At 37.5% G+C, this 15,821-nt stretch overlaps 1 long non-coding RNA gene across 3 annotated transcripts in view; it reads left to right on the forward strand.

Moving 5' to 3' along the window:
* Positions 1-15,821, forward strand: part of LOC128791699 (uncharacterized) — a 144,875-nt gene that overhangs the window by 15,543 nt on the left and 113,511 nt on the right. For 2 of the 3 annotated variants that reach the window (XR_008432119.1, XR_008432117.1), the window contains exon 4: positions 6,584-6,662. The exons of the other annotated variant lie outside the window; for it this stretch is intronic. This is a non-coding gene — a long non-coding RNA (uncharacterized LOC128791699). The remainder of the gene's footprint in view (positions 1-6,583; positions 6,663-15,821) is intronic. 3 annotated transcript variants of the gene reach the window in all.

The following is a 15,821-nucleotide window of genomic DNA, read 5'->3' on the forward strand; positions in this document are numbered from 1 at the left end:
CTGCTCTCTTTTCTGTAACAGTTGTTTGGAAATAGGTATTTATACAAACTGAGAACTCTGGCCTACAAATAAAAGCACTAGGTTTTCAGCAGATATCGAAAACTATTTAGCAAAATAGCCAGAATCCAGAACTGGTAATGCCTGTGGATTTTATTGGGCTTTGTAAATAATTCCTGAAGGCAAAATTGTTGATGTAAGTATTTCTTAGTCTAGGCTAACACAGAAGGCAGAAGAAATCTAAGAGCCACCAATCTAAAAAATCACCCAAAGTTTGGTGATTTTTGAATTGAAATGGGATTTCCAGTAACTGCACATGCAGAGAGTAAAAAGTTTTAATGGGGATAGACAGAGTCTTGTAATCTTTTTCCCTGTCAGGATTATGCTGTTGACAAGGACAGAAAATTGTCTGGTCCTTTAGTGGAAATTGAGGCCTGCAAATGTTTGCACTGATTTGCTTTTTAAACATTTGCATGTGCATAAATGCCCATGAACATTTCAGGCACATGCTTTAAAGGAGTTTTCAAACCAGCAATGAGTAACTGGCAACATAAAATACCAGGCTGAACTCTTTTGCTTACACCGAGTGAGATCTAAATAGCTAATGGACACTATGAAAAGAATGAGGAGGAAACTTCTGAATTTGGCTGTTACTTTCTTCCTTTTACCAAAACAAGCTCCAGCATCTAGGCCTGAGTTTGAACCAGCAACTGCTGCATGACTGTGCTACCAGTTTCCAAGTAATTTATTTTAAAGTGCCTGAGGATACTTGGAGTATGAAAGGTGTCACAGAAAATCAGATTTTGTTTCATTCTGTTTGACACTTTGTATTTGAGCTTACTATGGTATAATGGTACATAGAGATTTTAAAGTTTACTGAAGGTCTCACATGTGTTTATGCAAAAAACCACCCTGTGTTATAGATAGGAAAACTGAAAATAAATGAAATATGAATCTCCAAGCAACAAGTCCTTTCTACTGATTTTTAAGACTCAAAATTTCCTAGTTATCATCCCCTTAGCTCCCACTAAAGCATAACAACCTGTTTAAAGTTGAAGACTGTATGTGCATTTATGTAATGTGTTCCTTTATAAGGTTAGTGCTTAGTGATTTAATGAACAGAGGCTATATTGGAGGGTAAAATTGCTGCATCCATTATATGAGAACTTTCATAAAATACTTGTAGATATGTGTTGCACATGTATGGACCTAGCTGTTGGGCACACAGTAAGTATGCCTTGGACAGAGTGCATTAATGGCACTAGAGATCTCACCGTCACATTTTTATTTTGCCAGGTCATGGGGAGCCTGAAGCTATGTATTTAACATTCAGGCTCATGGTTCTAGGAAACTTCAGCCCTCTTACCTCTGGTTGGTTTTCTGGCAATCCATATCAGGAACATCTGGCCCCTAACTGGCTTTGATGTGGGTTTTCCCAAGCTTTCAACATACGGCTTTGGAAAGGCCATTGTTCTCTTTATTAAAAGAACCTGGTTAAAACAAAGACTCATCTTTGTCACAGACTGAGAATGAAGAAAGAGAGAAAGAAAAGTTGTATCCAGCCTGTGAGCCAGATGAGTAAGTGCTTTAGCATGTCAAGGTTTGCAGAGTCCTGAGGAAGTCAGAGGTGAGCAGGGATTCTGGCTTCTAGCCCAGTGGAGCAGTGACCACAGGCAGCTAGTTAAATCTCCCTGTGCCTTGCCTGGTCCAACAGGAAAACTGGATGAAAGACAAGACCTGGTTAGATGCCAGATGCTGTTTCTGAATGGAATTTTCCAAGGAGATGTAAATGCAAACAACTGTGCTTTTACGAAAGGCCTCATGCACTCTTATCAGAATGTTCAAAAGTGATGTGTGAGGCTGACAGCTATATCTCTTGATTCATTAGTGGGCTGCCATTTGAAAATCTATGATCTTGGAAGTGTGATGCTAGACAGGGTTTTTCATAGTGCCGTGTTTCTTCTGCAAGTGTTTCCAGAGTTCAGTATAGGGGACGGGGCAGAATTTATTTTTGAGTCTCATAAAACAGATTTTGTATCTATTTCCTTCTTCATTTCTAAAGTGGAAGACGTGCTTGACATCTGTAGAGAAGAGATCAGGGTGATATAAATATTGCTTTGTCTAAGGGTCTGTTTCTGATGACTGTGTGACAGAAAAGGACAGCAGGAATGGGAAGATTCAGTGACATAATGAAGGTGGTAGAGCACAACTGCTCTCCCACATGGTGAGGGGGGGAAGTTTCTTTTTATGTGGCAGTGTGACATATTGTCAGCAATTCTAGTATTGAGGAGTAACATTTGTGTACCACCTGAGTACCTCAAATGTGCATGGCTACAAAAATGAGCTATTTGTGGATTTGCGTCCAAAGCACATGGACCTGGTATGGGTGGCCTAATTGTTTTCATCATGTCCAGGATTTTTATTGTTTATAGGATTTTTTTTATAATATGTGGAAATCTATATTAAAGACAAGTACCAGGTGGATGGTAATTACTGATTAGAAGGAGGTTGGAAATGGAAATATTACATAAAACATGTATCAAGGGATGGGAAAGCAGGGATGGGAAAGGAGGGCTGCTTTTGTGCAGAAGGGGGTTCGATAGTCACATGTGAAGTCATGATTTCACTGTTGGAGTGAATTTTGTTTGAAACTCTTATGGGCCTAATTTCCTCCTCCTCTTTTAGAAGGAGTCCTGACATGATAAATCTTGACATGGCACAAAGTGAATTGTGGCAAAACCAAGGCTGTGCAGTAGAGAATGATCATTCCTAAAAGAAAGGATAAAAAAATTAATAAAATAATCTCTTTCCATGCTGAAGCTGACATCCCTCAAGAATTTGTGTAGATGAGGAGAGTTCTCCACTCTGGAAATATGAGGGGAAATTCTGGGGTTTTGTAGCAAATAGTTTAGAGAAAACATCAGGAGTCCACTCCTGACAAAAAGCTTTCCTTTTTTTCTCAAAGTAGATCAGGATTCCTGATGCAGATCTTTCACAACATGGTTGAAACAGTGTGGAGTTTGGTAGTTTTGTTTGTTTGTTGTTTGTTTGTTTGGTTTTTTGTGGTTTTTTTTTGTTTTGTTTTTTGGTTTTTTTTTTTTGTTTTTTTTTTTTTTGTTTTTTTTTTTTTTTTTTTTTTTTTTTTTTTTTTTTTTTTTTTTTTGTTTTGTTTTTTTTTTGTTTTTGACAATATTCATTTAGGAAAATGCAATTTAGAAACAGAAGTTCACAATGTTTTCCATTGTTCTTATCTTTCTTTACTTGCCTCCCAGGACTTTGCTCAGGTCTCTCAGCTGGCTGTCTTTTTACATTGTTTGTTTGATTATGGGAAGAGCAAGAATCCATACCTGAAGTACGAGATGTAGTCATTACAAGCACACTGCCTTTGTAGTATAAATTATATATAATACTGTCTTATTTAAACAACAGTGACAAGATATTCTGAGTGAGTCTCCCAGTGTAAAACAATCTGCATTTCTACTGAAACACAGCTTCTTTAACTTTTTTCATCACTGCAGCTTTTGTTAAGTTGTTTTCTAATGCTTCAAGTTTCACAGTCTCCCACCATGCTGCAAGCAAACATTACAATTTCTTTTACAGCCACTTTTAAATTCTGGGCAGCAGATCTGCCATCTGCAGTCCATCTGCTGGGTCTAATACCTGAGAAACAGACTTCAACCATGAACAGCTAACCCCCAGAAACTGTCAGTAATGAAGAGTCCATCATAATCACTTAACATGTCAAACACCTGCGTGAGCAAGACAATGAGGGAATGACTTTTGCAGGAGAATGGATATAGGATTAGATGGAGCGTTACTTGGGGCCTGGATGGGAATATTTGTTTACAATTAAAAGGGCAGTCATTGTGGCACATTTCCTTGCAGCAAATAACCCTGCAAGTCATAGAGAAGCACACATCCCATTTGGCAGTGGTTTTCCTAAAGAACTGAGGGTGATACTTAAAACCTGGAGGTTTTTTTTATGGACTTGTCCATGACAACGCCATAAATATATGCAGAATCACACAGAGGTCCTACTTGGATGAATGTCCCCAGTAATTTACAACCTGAACTGGAGGGATGGTGCAGCACAGCTGCTGTTGCACCATCTATCCCTGATAACCATGACACACTTAAAGCATTGTGGGATTTTTTTAAAGTAACGTGCTATGTCTGCTGTTCATATTTTCCTTTGCTTGAGCTGCTTGAGAGGGCACACAGTCACAACACTTCATTGCTCTGCCAGAGAGGGCTCCATTATTTTCAGGATGCTGCAAAGAGAGGGAATGAGCTGAGATCACAGGGTGCAGTGTCATTGCTATAAATCCTGAGGACCAGTGTTAAGAGTTGCTGCACCTCCTATTTCTGTCACAGAACTGGAATCCTGTGATAATAAAACTAGAAGCATGTTTCTTTAAGACCCTGTCATTTGCCATAGAGTATGTTTCCACAGAGTACTACTTCTAGTCAGCTGTGGCAAAGTGTGTCCAGAGCCTGTGGTAGTTCCTGCAACAGCTCCAGATAAAATGTTACTACAGATACATTGCTGGAAATTTTAATGAAAAATACCTTGAGGGTGGTACAGAAAGAAGAAGGAATTAATTGGCATAAAAACATTTATGAAGATAACCAGGCAAAATTGTACAGAAGAACTGCTTATTTTGTGGAAGGAAAGTAAGATACACAGAAAGTGGGAATGAGACTGGATGTTAGCAGATTGGAGCTTGTGCCCTGGGGGTGAGGTTTGTGAGCCTGATGCAGAAAGTGATGGAAGTCATAGAAGGATGATAACAAGAATGACCTACAGTAAACTTCTGGCTTAGGAAGTGAGACAAAAAAGCTTATTGAAAAAATAGAAGGTGCTATGCCCTTGGGAAAAGATAAAAACGTTTAGCAGTTGAAGCAGTAATATTCAGAGAAATTCAGTAATTTCAGAGAAAAGAAACAGTTTGCCTCACCTTTACCTGTTGTGGCTTTTCCTTTTACTTGTTGCAGATTTTGTTCAGGGTTTTTATATTTAAATTGAAAAAGATGCACACACACACATCATATTTATTGCATTAAAAGATCTTTATAATATAGCATGAATTATACACACACTTACAAACCTAAATTTTACCATAGACTAGAAGATATCTGGATTTGCTGAGAAAAAATTATATTCTGATCACTTTCTAAGTGGAGAGTGGAAGTGAAATTGGATGTAATGCCAAAGGCAATGAGGAGATGCTAAAGCCATCCAGGTCTCTAATTCTGAACAAACCTGATGGAAATACAGTTGCTTGTACCAGGATGGTAGAAGCCATTGTTCCAGTGTTCAGCTGTGGATTCATCAACACCTTGCTAAAACCAAGATGTTTTGGATGGATTTTTTTTTTTAATTATTAACAGGTAATAATAATAATTTCCAAACAGGTTTGGAAACTTAAGGAAATTCTCAGTGAAAACAGATCTATTAATCTGGGAAAACTGGAAATTTAAAAAATGCTTTCATTTTTCTTCTCTGTCTCTGTAAGTTTATTGTTGGAAACAAGTTGATTTCAATTGGATGTCAATTTTGAAAAGAGTCACCAGCTGTGTAGCATTTAGCAGCAGTGGAGATGAGACACCAGTCAAGATTTTATATCTGTATAAGCCTATATTAATATAATTCTAACAGATTTGTTGTCAGTCTGTTTTCACCGGCAGACCTTTAGGCATTTTTTTTTAAGCAGTGTTTGTGTCAGCCCTTACAAAGAGAGTTCAGTCCTAGTAACAGTGATTTTCCTTTTCTTGGTTGTCTTTTACTGTAAGAGTGGACAGAGGTCCTCAGATTCTGTGGTTCATACACTAAGAGTGACTGATCTAACATAAAATGAATCAGATTTGTGTAGTGTGTCCCAAGAAATTATTTTATCATCCTTTTCTAATGATCACAGATCAGCCTTCAGCCTTGTGATATGTAACAGCAGTAAAATTTCTGAAATTTTACATGAAATGGGTAAATTGGATGACATGAATTGCTGGGGTTTGCGCTGCATGTATTTTGGGTAGCCAAAGGTGATGAAAGTAGAATAAAAAAAGTTCTAATCTTAATTGCTACCTTCAACTCAGGATATTTGTGTGTACTTAGCAAAGAAGTTGATTGACCTAATGGTATTAGGATGGGTTAGTCAACACAGTTGTTGTCCTATAGCCAGTAATATCATCGTAGTTATGAGCCTGTCACTGCTTTAGTTGTTAGCCTCCCATCTAAAGTTTTTAAATGTGAATAAAAGATGTAGATTAGACTGGAAATTGGCAGACAAAGATGGATGTCCTCTTTTTAAGGGCCTGATTAGATTTCTGGGCCACCCTGCTCACCTGTGACCTTGATTTTTTCTTTTTTTTTTTCAGATTGTTAGTCTGTGCTAGTTCTGAGTACATATGTTGTGGTCTTGTCACCTGTTGACAACAGCAAGTTGTCTGCCAATTCAAATTGTCTGGTCTCTCGAAGTTACAAAACTATGGTCTTCTTTTTATTTTTGTTGAACACCTGTGAATGACGCCAGCATCATATATAAGAAGATTTATTTTTCTCTCTATCTCTGTTCTGTTTTACCTCCAGAGGACCTCCAAATCAAGACAAAGTTGTCAAATTTTGCATTGGATTGAATGAAAACAATATATCCATCACTACTACTTAAGTAAGTTGACTGAATTTCAGGTTCATTAAATAAGGTGCAGTGATGCCTGTCCAGGTACTCCACTGGCATGTCTTCACCAAGCTGAGCTGAATTAAAACCAATAATGTAGCAATTTAGAGAGGAAGTGTTCATATAAAAGCCAGGAGCATTCATTCTCCTTAAACTTGTTTTTATGGTAGAGATTAAAAACAGTGCCTTTAGAAATCACAAAATTGTGTCTTTAGCTTCAATAAGCCATAAATCAGAAATTGTTGTATTGGTATCTGTTGTTGTTGTTGTTGTTAGTGCCTCTATTTTATGCATGACTTTTGGTTCATAGTGGAGGTTTTTACTCTTTTGGCTTTTGTCATACTTTTTAAAGCTAATTCAAGAGTTACCCCTCCCTCCCTCCCTTTTCTGCTTTCAAACATTCTCTAAAGAAAGTGTTACCCTGTAACATGACTACAGTATGAACTTGCAGCCCAGATTCATTAAGCCTCTGAAAGAACGTGCCAGAGTATAGGGGCAAAGGTCTGAGTCTTTGCAGCTGGAATGTATGAATTGATTTTTTTTTTCTTTTTCTTTCTTTTTTTTTTTTTTATTTTCCCTTTTTTGCTTTGGGAATAAGTGGAGGAAAGTAAGTACAGGAAATTTTAAAGAGTAAAGTCTATATAAATGGTTGGGACTGAAGAATAATGAAGCACACTTAAACTTGGTCTCTTTATGGCTGAAGCTTGGAACTTCTTGGGCAAAGTAATTCACAGTATTTATGTTATCAGATTTTGATCAAGTTTTCTCAAAAGAACAACACTACTCATGGAAATTTTTCAAGTGTAAAAGATGCACACAAAAGTAGTCCCTGTTTTGTAGAATGGGTGGATGGTCAAACAGAGTCTTTTGTGCTACCTTTCTTTTCCTGAAGGCACTTCAGGATGTATAGTAGTAGGATGCTATAGAATTTTTTATTTTTATAGAATTTTTATTTTGTCCCCTACTTATCTCTGGCATTATTCCTGATGTAAAATCTGTAACATTCCCAGGGGTTGAACTATCCTCAGGTACAGAACAAGAGAAAATGAAACTTTCTAAACTACCCATAAAAATGAACAGAAAAAAATCAACAGCTCTTGCACTACTCCTGACACTACTCTTGAAAGAGAGGTCACGGTGGTAAAGCCTTGTCATTCAGAGCTCCATCCTGAAGAGTGGGAAGGAAATAGAGCACTGTCATTAACAAAATTAGTTACCACCTTTTTTGTCAGCAAAGCAGTTACAGTGCTAATATTTAATTAAACCCACCAACTGGGTTATGCAAGTTAATGCCCCAGAGAAGGAGTCAGAGTTGCTGTTTTAGGGTTTCTGCTGCAAGCAATATGTTAGTCACAACTGATTTTGAAGATTTCAATGGCAGCTTGTGAAATAAGGACTTTTTATAGGAAAGAGAAGACCTTATCTACATATGAACATGGCACTGAATTCACTAAATCAGCTCTCCTGGCTACAACATAGCAGAAAATAGGACATCAGCCTTACTTCCTGTCACAGGATAATTGAACCCCATCTCCAAGCAGGCTCAGAGATGTATGAAGGAAAGATGATAATCAGTATTTCATCTAGGATAGAAACATATTGGATTTTCTACCTTTCCAAGCTTTGTGTGCTGAGTATGTGTATGATATGATCTCTGGCTCAATTTGTTTACCTGCCAGCACTGCTCCCATAACATCTGGTACATTTAATACAGAGATCACTTCATGCCAATGGACTGTACAGTAGGATATAAATATTAACCAGACTAGTAAAATGTATTTTCCACTCCTATTCTCAGTAATGCAGTTGAATTAAAAAAGACAGTCTTAAGTGACATATCCTTACTAACTTACTGCTGTTCTACTTTGTATTCATAAGTCTTCTGCAATTGCACCTGCTCTGATGCAGTATTGTGTCAAAAAAGCAATATTAACCAACTGCTTCTTCTCTCTGCATATTAAGTAGAGTTAAAAGAGCAATACCATGGTAATAAGATAAGGAATTCCTATTCTGGGAACTGGCAGTGTATTTATAAGGTGGTGGGCAGAAATAACTGTTTCTGAAAATACAGAGTTATAATAGATAATAATATGTTCTGTTTGTGCTACAAGATTTGGTAGATATAAAACTCTGGAGTTTCAGTGGATTCAAATAAAACATGTCAGTTTTAGGCCAGTGACAGCACAGAGACATGGATTAGAATATGCATTATTGTTGAGTCAATAATAAAAATCCCTTCAACTTTATAGAGGATTATTGCAGGTGTTAAGGAAACTCAAGGCTTGGTGAATTCTGCCATCAGGCCCATTTGTCTTTGTTAGCCACTTTCACTAGCTATGCAAGGACCTTTCCTCAGCTTTATCATGGTGTCAGCTGTAAGATACATCACTTGGATTGAATTGCAACAGAGCTGTCAAACCTGAGGGGATGCTAGACTGTCTGTTCTGCTTCAAGTGCAGAGATGTCTTCAACTGTGATTCCAAAGCCTGGAGGTTTTACATGCTTCATATGCTGTCCTGTTGTACCTGGCATGGAGGGCAGACAAACAGGAAGAGGACTGGAAAACCATGGTGGCCCTTTCTTTGTTTTGGTGTCTTCTGCCTTTTGGCCTTAACTCCCAAAATGCAATATATTGGCAGAAAGGAAAAATAAATCTATTTCCTCTAATGGGTCTCTCATGTATTTAAAACTGTGTTTCAAAGGAAGACCCTTTCATTGCTTGTTTGAATGTATCTTTTGTCAAGAATCAATTTTTTGGCATGTGTAGTATACTCATTTAAAGGACAGACCAATTCATGATGTACAGTTATTTATGGCTATTTTATTTTTTCTTCAATGAGATAACACAGACAAGACAAAAATCTTTGGAGGAAGCAGCTCTTTCAAAGCCTGGAAGAATCTGAAATATCTTTCCTATTTATTTGAACTGGTTTACTACATCCAAATTTCCAAAACAGTGGCATCGTCTATTGTTTAAAAGAAACTTCTTATCCTTTGAACTTTCTGACCTCCAAAAGGTGGACAAGTCTTGACCAGCAGAATTTCAGCTTCTCTTTTTCACAAAGAATGTCTCACACCGTTTCAGCTTCAGGTTTTCTCTCTTATACTAGGAGACTTAACTTGTGAGGTTAATAAGGCCATAAGAATGGCAAAAATGTATTTCAAATAGGTAATTTCTATTTCTTTATGCAGAATCAATTTCTTGATGTCTGCTTTTTAGCACTGATTCTAATTTTTAGTCAAATAATCTCTAAAAAGTAAATGAGTTTCAATTACAGACTTTTAAATAAAGCACTAAATATATTGGGTAAACTCTCAGTACATGCTTCTGAGTAATTTCCCCCTGGGCTTCTTTCTGTACTTGCAACTTACTTTATTTTTATTACAGATTATAAATATTTCTACTTCACCTGAAATGGAAAAATATTTAAACTTCTTCTGATGCTATAAAATAAGTCGCAATCAATCTCATTAATTGTTTCATTCAAGCCCTTGAGCTACCCAGATATTACTTCTATACTTCATTACATTACTGTCTTGGTAGAATTAGAAGCATCAATGTCACTTTAAAATTATAAAATTTAAATATAATTCCAACAGCATTTCTGAATAAAGACTTACTTTTTTTTTTTTTTGGTGAGGACCATATACCTGGACTTTTTGAAAATATTTTATACTTACCTAGAAATATTAATCCAGAATTATCTTGAAGGACCTTCTAAGGTAAATTGTTGCCTTATGCATAATTCCATACATAAATCAGGGAATAGGATTATAACATTCATCATTCACTTTGGGAAGTAATTGGGAAACTTCAGTGATTTCTATAGTACTGCATATGATCAGATTTTGTGTAATAATTAAAAAAATGCCATTCCATGGAGTTGTGAGAATTTTAATGAATTCAAGTAGACAAGAATTTTTTTCAGTACTATGATGTCCTTAGCCTCATGCCCTAATAGCAGTTCAGCTCTGACCTGGTAATGAATCCACACCAAAGCCCTTTATCCCAGCATGCCAAACTCTTGGAAGTTCTGAAGGACTTTGTTGCAGACTCACCTTAAATAGCAGCTCAGGGGAAGGATCCTGACTGTAGTGTCCTGGATTTTGCATCTAACCAATGACCCAAGCTAACCTCACTTAGCTTGTGAAATCTTGCAAGATCACAGCCCGAGATAAAGGATTAAGAAAACAGGAGAGGTAAGTTGAAAAAGGTAGCTTGTTCTCTTGGGGTCAGTCTCAGTATAAAAGGTTAACTCTCCTGGTCTGCCTGTAGTACTGATAACCTTGATAAAAATGCTGATGGAGTAAAACTTCTGTGTGAAGAGATCTTTTGTGTTACCCTGCACCTGGCTGTATTTAAGACTAATTCCAGCCTGACAGAAGTTATTCTGAAGATTTCATATTAACTGTACTGGCTGGCTGCCACCCACTGTGGTTATTAAGCTGAGCTGTGCCATTTGTTTCTTTATCTCAGGTTGCATGTGCTTGAACTTTCCCTGAGCTATTGTCAGTTTGCCTACATTAATATATCGCAGCCTCAAGACCACTAATACACAATGCCATGATATAAGTTTTTGTCTTGTTGAATACTTCATAATTCACCAGTGCTTGTGTCTAGCTAGTGAATTTTAAAGACAATACATCATGTTGTGCTTTCAAAGACTGAATCCTTCCTTTGAGGTTGTAAGCAAATGCTACTCTTATGTCACACAGACACTGAAATATCTCTTGTGTTCAGGCCTCGTTCATCTCCCTTAATGTTATCTCTGTGCAGCCCTGTGCATAAAAAAAAGAAGTGGCATAATTGCACTTGATGCCACCTGCTTGTGAAAGAGCATCCAGGCTTCAGATGGAAAGGTCTCGTGCAGAAAATCAGCAGGCTCAGACAGGGGACCTGCATCTCGCCTCCAGGCAGCAGGGTTTCCTTCTGCCCAGCACTGTTGGGATACAGGTCTGCTGTCATCCAGTAGCTGCTGCTAAATGCTGAGTGGTTAGAAGCCAGCGGGTGGTTTCTAACATTTTGAAAAAAAATTCTTTCTGTTGGCTATTTTAGTTTCTGAAGTTAATTCTCCTTTGGATTATCTTTTCAAAGGGTTCTTTTCTGGTCACTAGATCGAAAGGCATTTGCTGACTCACATGACTATTCTAATTCTCTCTCCTAACCATCACGTGATGTTACCTTGTCGTATTCAGAGGCAAAGAATTGCTGTCAGAAAAAGCTGTAACTGCAAGAAACTGTAACCTCAAAGACAAATGCCTGCTGACAGGGATAACTTAGTAGTACCATGATCAGGACAAGTGACTCCCTCAGATGAAATAAAAGCCACAAAAATAAGACTTTTTTCTTGCTGTCAGTACAATGCAAATAGCACCAGCTTTTCCAAAGCATTGCTCTGCAAAAACATGAAAGGAGAAATCAAATGTCTGTCTTGAAATTCTGAAATAGTTTTTTAAAGTACTTGGGAGGAAGCTAAGACTGAGCATCTCCAGCTAGAGCTTTGCTGCAGTCCAGACGAGCTGACAAAAAGATATATGGTTGGATGAATAGGTACTAGTGAACATTTCTGAAGGGCTTGGGAATTGTATAGTTTTATTACTGGAGACACAGCTGATTTTTAACATTTTCATGAGATATATTTATCTACTTCAAGGTAACACATAGTCTGTGCTAATTAAGCAATATCAGATCTCCAGATCTGTAGGCAATTGACTATAGCAATTCTGCTGCTCTTGCTGTTTGGAGGGAAGATAATAATTTATACATTAACTAGTACCTGGGAATGACATTGAAACTTTAGAAAACATTTTGATTTTTTTTTAATCTTGTGTTTTCCCCTGCCACTAACTTCAAATGCTCTTTCCAACACTAATAAAAAAAGGCTGGTAGAGATACATCTGTGGCAGATATCCCAGAAATCAGCAACTGAGTAAAAGATTAAAGGCATTTATTTGGTTTAGAGACATCCCAGATGATGGAGGAAAAAAGCTTGGGACCTGTCCCCGTTGAGGCAGGACGGGAATAATGAAGACTCCAAGTCATAAGGTGAGAAGAGAACTGATTTATTTCAAATACACTGCTCTTTTTATAGAGCAAATTGTGCAGACCAATTTCATTGGTCTTGAAGTAAAAACATCTCACACCATTGGTGTGCTGTGAATGGCGCACAGTGGCAGAACATGTCTATAAACAATGTGAACAACAAGAGAGATAATGAATTATTTACATTCCTTTCAAACTCTTTCCCAGGCTCAGCCTGGTAGAAATCCCTCCTTTTCTCTCTGACTGAACTGAGAATATCCACAGGGACCTAGTTTTGACAGATGCTAAATGTATTTCAGCTTTCAGTGAGGGCCAAAGGAGTCACAGAAGCTGAGCTCCAATGGTCTTGATATCTGGGAATTTTGGCCATTGGCCCATGCTTAAAGGATTATTATAGGCTTTGCCATCCCATTCCACCACCTTTTCCCATCCCATTCTAAAGCTTCAATTTTCTAGCCTGGCTCATTCAGAAAGCCAGTCCTAGCAGCAAGAAGAAATGGAAATTTTGTTAGCTCTGAGCAGTGTCACCCGGAATTTTATTGAGGGGAGTGTGTTAACCCTTGAATTAACAAGCACTTGTCATCTGTTTTGCAGCCAAGGTCACCCATCCTGAGTGACTCCTCTGAGTCATGGTGCCCTCTTTAAAAGCATGGATTGCTAGAAGGATAGTAATAAATTGAACATAAATAGAAAGAACAAATACTGCCTTGAGAATAAAATGACACCACCCTCTCTCATGTTCTGCAAATACCTTACATAGTCTATGAAATATGCAAATAGGATGTTAAGGCAGAAATGCCCAAGTATTACAAAGAAATTTTAATGGCTTTCTGTGGAAATTTAGTTTCATATTTCTTCATTTTCTGTCGTGTAAAATACCATTTCAGGAACAGAGGGGATGGTTTACATTTATAGAAGGTGCCAAAGGCAGAGAAGAAATATGGTGTTCAGTACAGTAGAAGAAAAGAAGAGAAAGCAAGAAAAATAGACTCTATTGCTCCAGCTATAAGACACTATGTATTTCAATTCAAGCCTCTGTCATTTCATGTGCTGAATTCTCCCTGATGGGCTGTTCTGTAATCTTCTCCTCCCTAACAACTATTTTTCTTATCAATGCATCATTTCAGAATGAAGGCAGCAGAGATTTTAGCTAAAGTCGTAGTTGCATGAAAACGTAAATCTGCCCTTGCAGATCCCGGCTCTACATGACAAACACTGTGGTCCTGTGGCACAGAGCCCCTCTTCTGGTTCAAGCACATTTAAAAATCATTGGTAGGTGAACATGGAGACTTCGTGACTGATTGGCCTTGCCTGTGCCACTCCTGTCTCCCACCAGACTGGCACCATCTGCTCCTGTCCAAATCCAGTGTGAAGGTCACTTAAGCTGTACATTGTGTGAGCTGGATTATTTGGCAGAATTTGGCAATTATTAGGAACACCATTTAGGCAGCCATACTAAAACAAGACTAAACGTGTAGTGCTTTGTTAGCACAAAGATCTGACGCTGATTGACATGTAGAAATGAGGAAAACCTTGGGACATATACATTCACAGTGACCTCTGCTTCTTGTACTGGCTTATCGAAGCTTTCCTACTCCTTGTGCAGGACTGCTTGCCATGTAAGGTGTTTGTCTTTAGGTGAATGATTTTCCTTTTGCAGTACACACTTTCAATGTCACACATGAGAGACATGAGCTCAACTGTCAGCTTCTTCTGCAACATAATTGATTTAAAAGACAACAAAACCATGCTCATTGGTAAGGCCCGATACATAGATATGTTTAAATGATATATAGTGAAATATAAGTTTAACAGCTAAAGGGCTTTAATCTGTCATGAAAGATGTACATGTTATAATTCAGGAATTTATTCAAGTAGATAAAATTAGACTTTAATTCCTTTTTTCCCATTTTTTTGCTTGATATAAGCTATTAATAAATGCCACTATGTGCTGGGGACTTCTCGTAACAGTGCTGCAAATTTCTGTCCTTTGCTTACTGTGTGGGCATCCATTTTTAGTCCAATGCTAATTTAATAAGTGTTATATTTGTCAATAACATGTATTTAACAATGCTAATAGAGATGTATCAGTGTAATTGCAAGAAAGCAGAGTCATCAAGGAACCATAACTCATGGCTTCCAAATAAGAGTTATGACAGGAAACCAGAAGCAAAGTCTGAACATGTTGGTTTGTAGTTAGAGGTGGTATACAGCCTTAATCACACTTGTGAGGAGTAGTGCCTAAACTTGATAGCAGGTTATTAAAATTAATAACCTTCTATGAGCTGGCTTTTGTCACTTGCCCATTGGTTCCTTGGGAAAACAAGGAATAGAGCTGAGTCTCAGCTACATATTCTAATCTCTTTCATTCTGACATCTACCCAGTCTGAGGTGACACGTGACAATTGTAAAGTCAGTTCATGAGATCACTGCCAGTTACCGAGGAAGTCAGAGAACTTTTCAAAGCACGTGTGAAAAGTGCTCCTGGAGGCCATTTAACCTGTTAGTTGTGCTTTAATTTCCTGATTTTATGTAAGTCCGCACCTTCACTGTGTGATGCAACCTTTAGCACGAGAATTTTTCAGTGGCAGAAGTATGTTAAATCACTTCCTTTCAAATTTGTGAGATATAAAAAAGCAGCTTTAGCTTCTTACTTTTGATTTTATAGGGGCCAAAGGCTTGTTTTATGGAACCAGGTGGCAGCTTCTCCTTTGCTGAATAATTTATCTTCTGCAATCTGAATTGTATTTTCCAGTTACATTTAGAGAAGAACATCATAGGAACCCATTTCATAATTTGATGTTGCATTTTTTAGTTTAATCTGACTTTACCACATAAAGCTTTTATTTCATACCTTTTTGCCCTTCACTCCAAAAGTCATTATATGAAGATTATTTTATCTTTACTTGTACCTGTTTCTCTAATGAGCATTTAAAACACCAATGAAGAAAAAAGGCAACCACTTGCCCAAACAATCAAATAAACCTTTCAGCTTGAAAGCTGTTAATTTTTTCATGATTTCAGCATAAAACTCATAACTCATAACAGAAAGCTCAGATTCTGGGTGGACTGCAAAGAATTACAAATTAAGTGAAAGTTTATTTTAC

The sequence above is a fragment of the Vidua chalybeata genome, chromosome 1 (assembly GCF_026979565.1).
Source record: "Vidua chalybeata isolate OUT-0048 chromosome 1, bVidCha1 merged haplotype, whole genome shotgun sequence".
Taxonomy (NCBI): Eukaryota; Metazoa; Chordata; class Aves; order Passeriformes; family Viduidae; genus Vidua; species Vidua chalybeata.